This window comes from Denticeps clupeoides, chromosome 1 (assembly GCF_900700375.1).
Source record: "Denticeps clupeoides chromosome 1, fDenClu1.1, whole genome shotgun sequence".
Lineage (NCBI taxonomy): Eukaryota > Metazoa > Chordata > Actinopteri > Clupeiformes > Denticipitidae > Denticeps > Denticeps clupeoides.
Window position 1 is genome coordinate 23,108,024 of NC_041707.1, and position 11,282 is coordinate 23,119,305.

Genomic DNA, 11,282 nt, shown 5'->3' on the forward strand with positions numbered 1-11,282 from the left:
GAAGTGTCTTCTACAACAGTAGGCAAGTCTTGGGTGATCATTTTGCTATTTTACTCAACATTAAATCATTTCAGGGGTCCATGTTCAACATAGTTTTAAGGACATGCATGCTATGAACATTTGTTTTTTGGCAAGTGACACTGTGATGTTGAAGTTTTAAAGGTATTTTTAAATGTTTAACCTCACCTCTCATACTCTACATATGTATTAACGGTTACATTTTTATAATACAAGTTTAGTGCAGCATTTCCATGTTTGGGAATCAGGTTTCTACTAGGATACAGTTGTTTGAACAAGTCATTTGTTCCCTTATTAAATACTTTAGATGCACAGTCATGCCAAGTGTAATAGATGTGTCAGGATTGACTGCAGCTGGGCTCATCACCGGTGGCCAATCCTGACGGCGCATAAAAACCAGAGATTTCCGCCCCTGCGGAAGGGACGACATTTCGTGGACGTTAGTGCACTGTTGTGTATTTTGAGTTCTGGCAATCGCCACATGCCTGCGGGCTTGTCTTAGTTATTCACATTTATTTCCCATTCTTGGCCACCGCGCCGCTGTTTATTTGTATTTATTGTTTATTTTTTAATAAAACCCGTTCCCAGAATGTCCTGCCTCTGCGCGTCCTTCCCCCGTAAGTCCGTAGACGTGACAAGATGGAGAGAATAGGATGTTAATTATTTTGGGTAAAAGCAATAGCAAGGTCCAGTTCTGATTAGGGCTGCACGATTTGGGGAAAAAGACATATTGCGATTATTGAGATCAATATTGCGATATGCGATATGATAAAGGACACTTGCTTGTATATCAATGAAAAAAGTCACATACTAATAGTGAAATGTTTCATTTCAAAGTGAAACATACAAACTACTTATAACAACCTAAAATGCCCAGTTCAAAATACAATTTTCTACCAAATTAAATAAATCACAAAAAACTCTTTACATTACTGTCGAACGACAAACCCTGGTAAGGCTAAACAACTATTTTGATTATATTTGGCCATTATAAAATCCCGTATTATAGTTACATTTAACCAAAACGTTGTTTGGAGGCTGACTTGATCACAGGGATGCATAGCTTTGTTAGCTTAGCTAAGGTTAAGATTTGTAAACTGAGGTGAATTTCTTTAGGAAACCTTCAAAGTTTGAGAAAGTTAACTAAACAGCTAAGAACAGTCTAAATAGTTAATGCCTACGCTTAGCCAAAACGTTGTTTGGAGGCTGACTTGAACACAGGAATGCATAGCTTCGCTAGCTTAGCCTAGCTTAGCTAAGGTTAAGACTTAGAAATAAAAATGGGATTTTATAATGGCCAAATATATTCAAAACAATTGTCCTGCCTTACCTATGAAATGTAATCCCCCGGGATCTGGTTTGGAGCGTACAGCGGTTTGTACAGCCCCAAGCAGCACAAGAGTGAGGCATTTTTATGCACTTCTCTCCATAGACATGTATATGCTTCACGCCACAGCAGAGCCTATCGCAATATGGCGGCGACGTTGACGTACGATGTTGACGTACGATGCAGCGTCATGCGGCGTCTAACCATATGTTGAAAGTCATGTGACCAAACACGTCACATCTGACTGAAGTGAAACTTCAGTCTGCTTGCAATGTTAAAGCAATGTTTTTGCCAGACAATCTGAAAGTAGTTGAGTCTTATACTATTGCCAGTACAGTCCAAATTAAGGCTTGTTGAACAATTGTTGTGTCCAAGTAGCTATGGTCATATGCAAAGATTTGTGACAAAAGAGCAGGTTTTGGCAAAACGTTTTCTAACGCAAGTTCCTCATATTGTGCCAAATAATGCATAATGTCCAAGAAAAAAATTGCCAAACATGAAAGAACTATTAAGTGTCCATTTCAAAAAGCTCTTTCAATCGCAAGATAGGAAAGGATAAATCAATGCCCTGACTCCAATACTTTTATGTCATCAATCAGGGGCTGTAAAATAGAATCAAAGACATATTTTTTTACGTCTTCTGCATGAAACAGTGCAACCAAATGAATACGCATCAAAGCCGTTTTGGAGGTAGTGTGACGTTTTGATTATTTGTAGCGGTTTAAGGGTGAACTCTAGTGGTCAATTTGTACTCTGTGTCGCCGTAGTTGATTCGTGCTGCAGGACATTTGCTTATTGTGTGTTGCCCGGAGAGAAGCCATCTGGAAGCCCCCAGGCATTTTGTGTTTAGTTCACGTGTTGTATAATATGCCATGTAAATGTACTTAACATGCTGCATATGTTCTGTATATTTGTAACAGTTTCCTTCCAAATCTTTACTGGGCAACAAAGGAGCTGACCAAAGTGCTGTACATTAAAATAAAAAATAAGTTAAATTACCAGGAACAGGACAGACATGGACAGAAAGTTTATTAAAAAAAATATATATATATATATATATGAGAAAAATTCAGCAATTTGAATTAAACAAGGGTTTGAATAAAAAAAAATTAAGACAACATATTAAAAGAGTAAAGAAAGGACTGCCTAAGAAACCCGATAAAACACTGCATAAGACAGTGTATAAGAACCACGTCACGCTGGGTTAAAATCCAGGGTGTCAAAGTGAGTCAGGCGCCTCAGCTGCCTTTACAATATTGTTAACCTGTGCATCCATTTTCAGAGTTGAGTCCCTTTTGACTCCTAGGTTTGTAATCAATGATTTTTCACAAGGGGCTAGCGAAGCAAGGTCAATACAGCTTTGGAGTTCTAGGGGCAGCATAGGTAGAGCTGGTACAGAGTGCCAATTTTGTTAGGAACCTAGTGGATTTTCAGCCTCAATATCACCATAAAAAAGTTGAGGTTTGAGGAGCAGGCATTTCTTGTTAAGCAACCACATTGATCGCAGCACAGGCGTTCATAATAAAGTGGCTGAAGAAGCAGTGTAAGAATGGACATCACAGGAGCGTGCTTTTGTTTTGCGTAGCGACCGTCTGCGGGGGGATGTGTGACGTTCCTGTGTCGGTGGTTGTGCGTGAAGATTTGGCACCTCTGTTTTACATGCCTTTTGTCTGACACATTCCTGTGTCAATAGTTGTGCGTGAAGATTCAACACCTCTGTTTCACATGCCTTTTGTCTGACGGCAACGTGTGAAGTGTCAGCCATCAGGACCACCCACTCTCTTTGTCTTCACCAAATGGGAGGCACCGGGGGCGTGGCATCAGAAACAACAGGTTCTGATTGGTCAGTGACAACTTCCTGTAGGCCAGTGACAACTTCCTGTAGGCTAGGGGTATAAAGGTCTGCTCACATGTGGAAAAAGTGACTGAGCTTCCTTGCTCAGGGGTTTTTCCATCGGAAGCCGGAAGGCTTCTGAGTCTTTTTCTCTTCCTCTCCCTTTCTCTCTCCCTCTTTACTCGTTCTTCTCTTTTCTGTTTTCTCTGTAACATTGGTACCTTTTTACATTCAATATTCACATGTAACTACAATAATTGTTTACTGGTGTTAATAAATTAGAAACTGTTAGTTTTTAACCTCTGTTGTGCCATGCCTCTTCCTGCCAGGTAACATCAAATTGGAGTGGTTGAATACAGTGTTTTTACAAATGGTGATCCCGACGTAATACCTTTGCTCGGATGTGGATCTGTGACTGTAAGTCTTTTTTATCTGAATTTTACTGCATAGGAAGGAATAGAATCTATGTGCTTTAATTTAAATAAAAATGATCTACATATCCTAAAAAGCCCGGGACCGTAGAAACCATTACTAAGGCATTTCTAAATCCAGATCCACTCCGACAAGGTATAACATGAACATAGACTAATTACTGTATCACTTACAATGTGGCATGTAGATATGGCTGGCACAATAGATGAACCCACAAACCAAACTGTAACCAGTAATAACCAGGATTTGTGACATTTTAGATTACCGGTATTACATTGAACACCATAAACCATGTCCCACGGTGAACAATTTGATAATAACTGATCAGGGATTGGAAATTGCACTGTTAAAATTAATTGTTTGCATTTTAAATTCATGTTCAGTATGATCAACATGTTTAGGATCAGAATTTATATTTATGTGAAACTGTTTTTCTCTCTGAACACCTCAACAATGCCATAATCTCAAATAATAACTTTTAGTGATAAAGCAGTAATTCTCTAATCACATGGCAACAAGTGGGACTTTTTATTTGTATTGATTTTTCCGGCCACTGTTGTTGATTAGACTTGATAAGCCAGTGCAAATCTGCAGAGTTATGATTTCCCTAATAAAGGTGTAATTCTCTAATCACATGGCAACAAGTGGGACTTTTTATTTGTATTTATTTTTCCGGCCACTGCTGTTGATTAGACTTGATAAGCCGATGCAAATTCGCAGAGTTATGAATTCCCTGATATCATTTTAAGCCTCCCACTATATTTACATGTTTTTTGCATTACAATATCTGATCATTGTTGTCATTTGTTTTTCTGGTTTGGTTTTAATGTACAATGAACACTGTTTTTCTACATGCACAATCTGTATGCAAACTGACAACCTTTTAACTTCATCAGACTCCAGACAAAGAACCCAACCAAGTGGGAAAAGTTGAATATTCTATGTATGCTGCTTAGTTTGATCTATGTCAAGAAGGCAGGTTTCCCTGCAAGGGTGATCTCAGACGCCTGAAGATCGCAAAGGACACAGAACCACAACTATCGGCTACATTTGAATTCCCGACTGACCAGGAAGGACGAACAAGCAGATACACAACCATGACCCAATTGTGATCCCCATGGACCCTGAATTCTTGAGTGCCCCAAAGGATCAAACGGCCGTCTGTAAGAATGGACATCACAGGAGCATGCTTTTGTTTTGCGTAGCGACCGTCTGCGGGGGGATGTGTGACGTTCCTGTGTCGGTGGTTGTGCGTGAAGATTCGGCACCTCTGTTTTACATGCCTTTTGTCTGAGACATTCCTTTGTCAATAGTTGTGCGTGAAGATTCAACACCTCTGTTTCACATGCCTTTTGTCTGACGGCAACGTGTGAAGTGACAGCCGTCAGGACCGCCCACTCTCTTTGTCTTCCCCAAATGCGTTTAAGACACAAAGACAGGACAGAACAGGGCGACAGGAAGGAGATCAGGTTTCGGGATTACAGACAAACTGGAACAAGCTTACTTGGCTTGAGGGGTGCTGAGCTGGGTCTGACGACGGGTGTCAATCAATGACCGAGCAGCCGGCAGCTGCTCTCTCGTCAATTTATAGGGCACACGTTACCTCGTTTCCGTGTTGCTCCTAGTCACATGATGTGACTAGTCACATAGCCGGTCCAGTGTACCAAATACTGGACCCCCCGACCCCTGCGCCGAGAGGCAATAATGCGTTCCACTGAGTACGCCGGTCCCCCGTCAACGATGCGTGGTGGTGGAGGATCCAGAGCCGGAGGATGAAGGGAGGATCGGACAAAGGGCTTAAGTTTACTGACATGGAAGACCGGATGGACACGGATGGCAGGAGGGAGTTGGAGACGGTATGTGAGGGGATTGATCCGACTGAGGATCCGGAATGGCCCGATGTATCGAGGGGACAGTTTGTGTGACTTAGTCCTGAGACATAGGTCTTGGATGGACAGCCACACTCTCTGTCCCACTCGGAAGTGCAGTCGACGAGGGTGCCGGCGGTTGTGCTTGGTGGACATCCTTCGAGAGGCATCCAGGAGGGCCGACCGCGCAGATCTCCAGGCCCTTCGGCAACCACGGATTAGCTGACGGACGGAGACGAATTGGGGTCCCCGATCGGAGACGATGTCTTGGGGGAACCCATGAAGGCGGACCACGTGTTGTAGCACGAGGTCAGCGGTTGTGGCAGAGGATGGTAGGCCAGGCAGGGTGAACTGATACACTATGGTCAGGATGGTGGTCATACCATTGGCTTCTGGAAGACCGGTGACGAAGTCCAAGGCGAGGTGGGTCCAGGGGCGATGAGGAATGGGAAGAGGACGTAGGGGCCCAGCAGTCGGAGTGTTGGAAGTTTTGGCCCGGGCACAGACGTCACAGGCATCCACGTAGGCCTGTACGTCCCGCCGTACCGAGGGCCACCAGAACGCCCGGCGAATAAGAGAGAGGGTCCGTTGGCGTCCTGGATGGCCGGAGAGCACGGAGGAATGGCCCCACTGAAGTACATCGGGCCGGCAGGTCTTTGGGACATACAGGCACCCGGGTGGGGTGTTGGTCGGGTCCGGGTCGGACACCTGGGCGGCCCGGACCTTGGTCTCAAGTGACCAACGGAGAGGGCCCAGGATGCGGTGAGGAGGAAGAATGGGTTCGGGGTCGGATGGTTGTGAGTCTGGGGTGTGTTGACGTGACTTTCTGGTTTTTGGAGCCGGGAGAGTTGAAAGTTGAACTGTTCGAAGAATAGTGCCCACCTCGCCTGGCGGGGATTGAGCTGTTTGGTTGTTTTGATTGATATTAGATTCTGATGGGCGGTCCAGACCAGAAACGGGGTGTCACAGCTTTGCAGCCAGTGTCGCCACTCCTCGAGGGCCCACCTGACTGCCAGCAGCTCCTGGTCCCCTACCCCGTACCACTGCTGTGCAGGGGTGAACTTCCACGAGAGGAAGCAACACGGGTGCAATTTCAGGTCCGGACCGCGTTGAGAGAGGACGGCGCCAGCGCCCACCTCTGACACGTCCACTTCTACAACAAACGGGAGGACAGGATCCGGGTGTTGAAGAATGGTCCACGATTGAACTGCAGACACAAGGATTTAAAAGCTTGAACGGCCTCCGGGGGTAGGTGGAACGGACGTGACGAAGGTTTGGTGAGAGCAGTTAGGGGTGCTGCGACCGTACTGTAGCCACGGATGAAGTGACAATAGAAATTTGCAAACCCAAGAAACCGTTGCAGTTGCTTCAGCGTCGTGGGTAGGGGCCACGATGCCACTGCTTCCAGCTTCTTGGGCTCCATGGCCACACCCTGGGACGAGATGGTAAAACCCAGGAACGTGGTGGAGCGCTGGTGGAAGGCGCATTTCTCCAGCTTACAGTACAGTCGGTGGGCGAGCAATCTCTTTAGTACTGCTCTCACATGTTGAATATGGGATTCCAGAGTGGGTGAGTAAATGAGTATGTTGTCCAGGTAGGAATACACCCACCGTCCCAGCATGTCCTGGAGAGTATCATTGATGAACTGCTGGAAGACGTTGCATAGACCGAATGGAATGACTAGGGATTCAAAATGACCAGTGGGGGTGATGAAGGCGGTTTTCCACTCGTCGCCCTCCCGGATACGAATCAGGTTGTAGGCCGACCTGAGATCCAGCTTCGTAAAGTATTTGGCTCCCGAGAGGGCGTCAAGGCCGGTGTTGGTTAGGGGTAAAGGTGTTCCATTTTTGACTGTGATTTTATTGAGTCCACGATAGTCCACGCACGGTCGCAGGCCACCATGCTTCTTGGTCACAAAAAAGAACCCTGCCGCGGCCGGGGAGATCGATGGGCGGATGGTGCCGGTTTGAAGCGCCTCTGCCACAAACCGCTCCATGGCCAATTGCTTTGCCTTCGAGAGGGAGTAGAGATGTCCTTTCGGGGGAGTGGTTCCCGGCAGCAGGTCAATGGCCATGTCGCCTGGTCAATGGGGAGGCAGCTGGGCAGCTTTGGCTGAACTGAAGACGGTGGCTAGGTAATGGTAACAGGAGGGGATGTTGTCTAACACTGGACGAGTCGGTTCTGGGTTCGTGGAGACAGACGAGGAGGGTTGTGGCAGAAGGAAATGGCGATGGCAGTGCACTCCCCACTCCAGCACCATGCCCGACGACCAGGAGAGATGGGGTTCATGTAGGGACAGCCAGGGGAACCCGAGGAGGAGTGGTGAGGTGATAATCTTTGTCACCAGAAATTGGATTTTCTCCACATGGGAGTCCAGCCGGAGTTGCAGAGGGACCGTACGGTGAATGATGGGACCTGAGGAGACCAGTACGCACACAGAGGTGATTGTGAGGGGATTGATGAGTAGTTCCAGGGGAATGCGATGAAGTCGAATGGTCTATGAAGTTTCCAGCCGCCCCGGAATCCACAAAGGCAGTGGTGGAAATGACTCGCAGGTTCCACTCCAGGACGGCCGGAAGAGTGAGTCGGGAAGTCGGCGTCATCGGATGTACCGTACCGATCAGCTGGGACTCCCGTTTCCCGGCCGAATAGGGCAGGCCAGGCGGAGGTGTGAAGGGGAAGCGCAGTACGCACACAAGCCCTCCCGAAAGCGCCGCTGCTTTTCTTCGGGCGTGAGGGTTGTCCGTCCCAGCTGCATGGGTTCCCCCCTATTGTCTGGAGGAGTGACGGTGGGCTGAGATGGTGATAGAGGCGGTCGGGGAGTCCGGTGCATGGTTGGAGTGGGGGCCGCAGTTTTCGGGAGTGCCAGCAGGTGGCGATCAATCCTCAGCGCGAGTTCTGACCATCTCCCCCCGAATTCGTGGGGCCAGACCTTCATAGTAAATCATCCGGAGGGCGTGGGCATCCAGCGGAGTCCTTGCAGCCAGGGTCCGGAATTTGGCGGTGAACTGGCTGACCGATGAGGAACCCTGGCGCAGATGGTAGAGCTGCGACGTCTTCCATGCCGTCCAGGTGACAAAAGGTGATTTTCAATTCCTCCACGAATTCGGAATACAACAGGGATGCAGAACTGGGTGAGCTGATTCGGGTGGCCGCCCACTCCGCCGCGGGACCAACGAGCAAGGTGAGTAGGAGGGCGATTCGGGATCGGGAGCTGGGGTAGTGGCTAGGCTGCAGCTCGAAAATTAACGAGAGAGTGGTGAGAGAGTGGCCTCACCGCTCCCCTCTGTCCCGTTCCAGCGCTCCGGGAGCGCCAAACTAGGTTCGGGAACAGCGGGGGGACGAGGGCTCTGCGCAGCGTTCGCCGCTTCATGCTCTCGGTGCACGACAGTCATCTCATGTAAACGCTGCCGTAGGAAGCGAACCTCCTGCGACATTCAATCAGACTTTCCTGCCGCGCTACTCGATCACATAAAGCAGCTAAATCTGAACCGTTTACGTTCGGCTCAGTCATTCTGACACGCGAACCGGGACCAGAATGAGAGAGGCGTGTAGGAGGAGACGAGAGACCTCAGTGCAGCGGGACGCGTGGAGGCAGATAAGTTCCTCCGCGTTACTCTGCGAACGCGGGCGCCGCAAGCCGCAACACCACGCTGATGTTGTCGTTCGCGTTTAAGGCACAAAGACAGGACACAACGGGGCGACAGGAAGGAGATCAGGTTTCTGCTGTGTATTTGCTTTAAAGAAGAAATTGACACTTAATAGTTCTTTCATGTTTGGACATTATGCATTATATGGCACAATATGAGTGAGGAACTGTTAGAAAACATTTTGCCAAAACCTGCTCTTTTGTCACAAATCTATGCATATGACCATAGCTACTTGGAGCACAAAAATTGTTCAACAAGCCTTAATTTGGACCGTACTGGCAATAGTTTAACACAACAAAGATACACAACTGTTATCTTACTTCTTTCACAAATTTCTTTACAACAAAAACTAAATGTTCTTGAGTAAACTGATGTTCTAAATGTTCTTGAGTAAACTGAGTAATGAATAAATATAATTTTCAACATTAAAAAATTATTACAAGAAAATTAACAGTAGCATTTTAAAGATGTGGAAGACTTTTTTTTAAGCGCAAGGCTACACAGCACAGTGGCACCTGGTACTTTCTGCCTCAACTTTATTTTACTTTATTTTGCCGACGCTTTTGTCCAAAGTGACTTCTTCTGCACACGAGAGCTCATCTTCATCAGACGAAGACTCAACAGGACAAACTGGTATCCTGCACCAGGGTATCCAGAACCTCCTCGGTTGTAAAAACTTGCTTTTGCTGCGTGATCATAGTTTGGTCTTCTTTCAGAATCTACAGAAACAGTGACGTCAGTGACGACAGAGCGGAAGTGCTTCCCTGATCGCAGCAGAGAGAACAGTCGATTGTTGGGGTGGCTGAGGTCCTTCACTATCTTCCTGGCCCTGTCCTGCATGGTGCAGAAGTAGAAGTTCTTAAGCACCTTGGAGGGCAGTCTAACTCCACTATTAACTCCTTTGTCTTGCTGACGTTCAGGTGGAGATTGTTCCTCTGGCACCAATTCTCCAGATTTCCAACCTCCTCCAGGTAGGCTGTCTCGTCGTCAGTGGTGGAATGTAACAAAGTATTTGTACTTCGTTACTGTACTTAAGTACATTTTTACATATCTGTACTTTACTTAAGTAAAAATAATAGCGCATACTTTTTATTTTACTCCATTACATTTTGCGGTAATTATCTGTACTTTCTACTCCACTACATTTCTACAATTTATGCCGTTACTCGTTACATTTTATGAACACAATTTCCTCAAAATCTTCCATGAAAAAATAGTTCGCCTATTGCGTTCTGGCGTTGTTTGCCATTTCCTACCAATCCGGCTTTATTATCTCCAATGATAGCAGAGCAGCACGAGCTGGTGGACGAGACATTCAACATGGACCCAGAGCTGCATCAACTGAGCTCTGAATCACAAAGAAATCCTTGGCCGGATTTAAGGAATTGTCACATGGGGGATGGACATGGCGATGAAGGAGGACGCATATGCACGACAGGGGTTTAATACAAACTGCACACGACGAGGGAACATTAACACGCAGTGACCTGACGGCGAACAGACACGAACAGGATAGTTTTATACAATTATATAAATAGACAGCAGGTGAACACGATCAGGGAACATTACACGAGACCAACATGAAACTCCGGTCCGAACTCCGGATCCGGAGTCACCCCTGCCAGTCCGGATCATGACAGAAATTGATTTGAGTACAAAGGAGAAAAGAATGAGTCCTTGCGATTTCTTTACATCCCATGCCTGCCTCAACATAAAGAATTGTTGGCATTTAAAAACTCCCCTTCAAATTTGAAAAAACATATAGCGGTAAGCTATGCTATGGTATGCTATGCTTTTGGGTATGTTATGACATGTTATGATACTATTATCTAGCAAAATGTATGTTGACATATAGAAATAGTATAAAAACCACACCAGTGTAGCTTCATTATTTTTTAACACAGTGGTAGGATAAACCTGGTTTATTAGCTCATAGAAGATAGCTTAATGTCTTTGCTAGCATAATATGTAGCTCAGTGTTGTGCCAGTTCACAGCTCAAAAAATGAACTAGTTCACGTCACGTTCTTTTTTAACATTTTCACTTCTATCTAAACCTCCTTCAGTCTTCTCCTTCTATCTGTCATACAACTGTACAATCATGGCCAAACCTGTTGGAAATTGAACAAAAAGCACAGGTAATGTTGTGCTTATA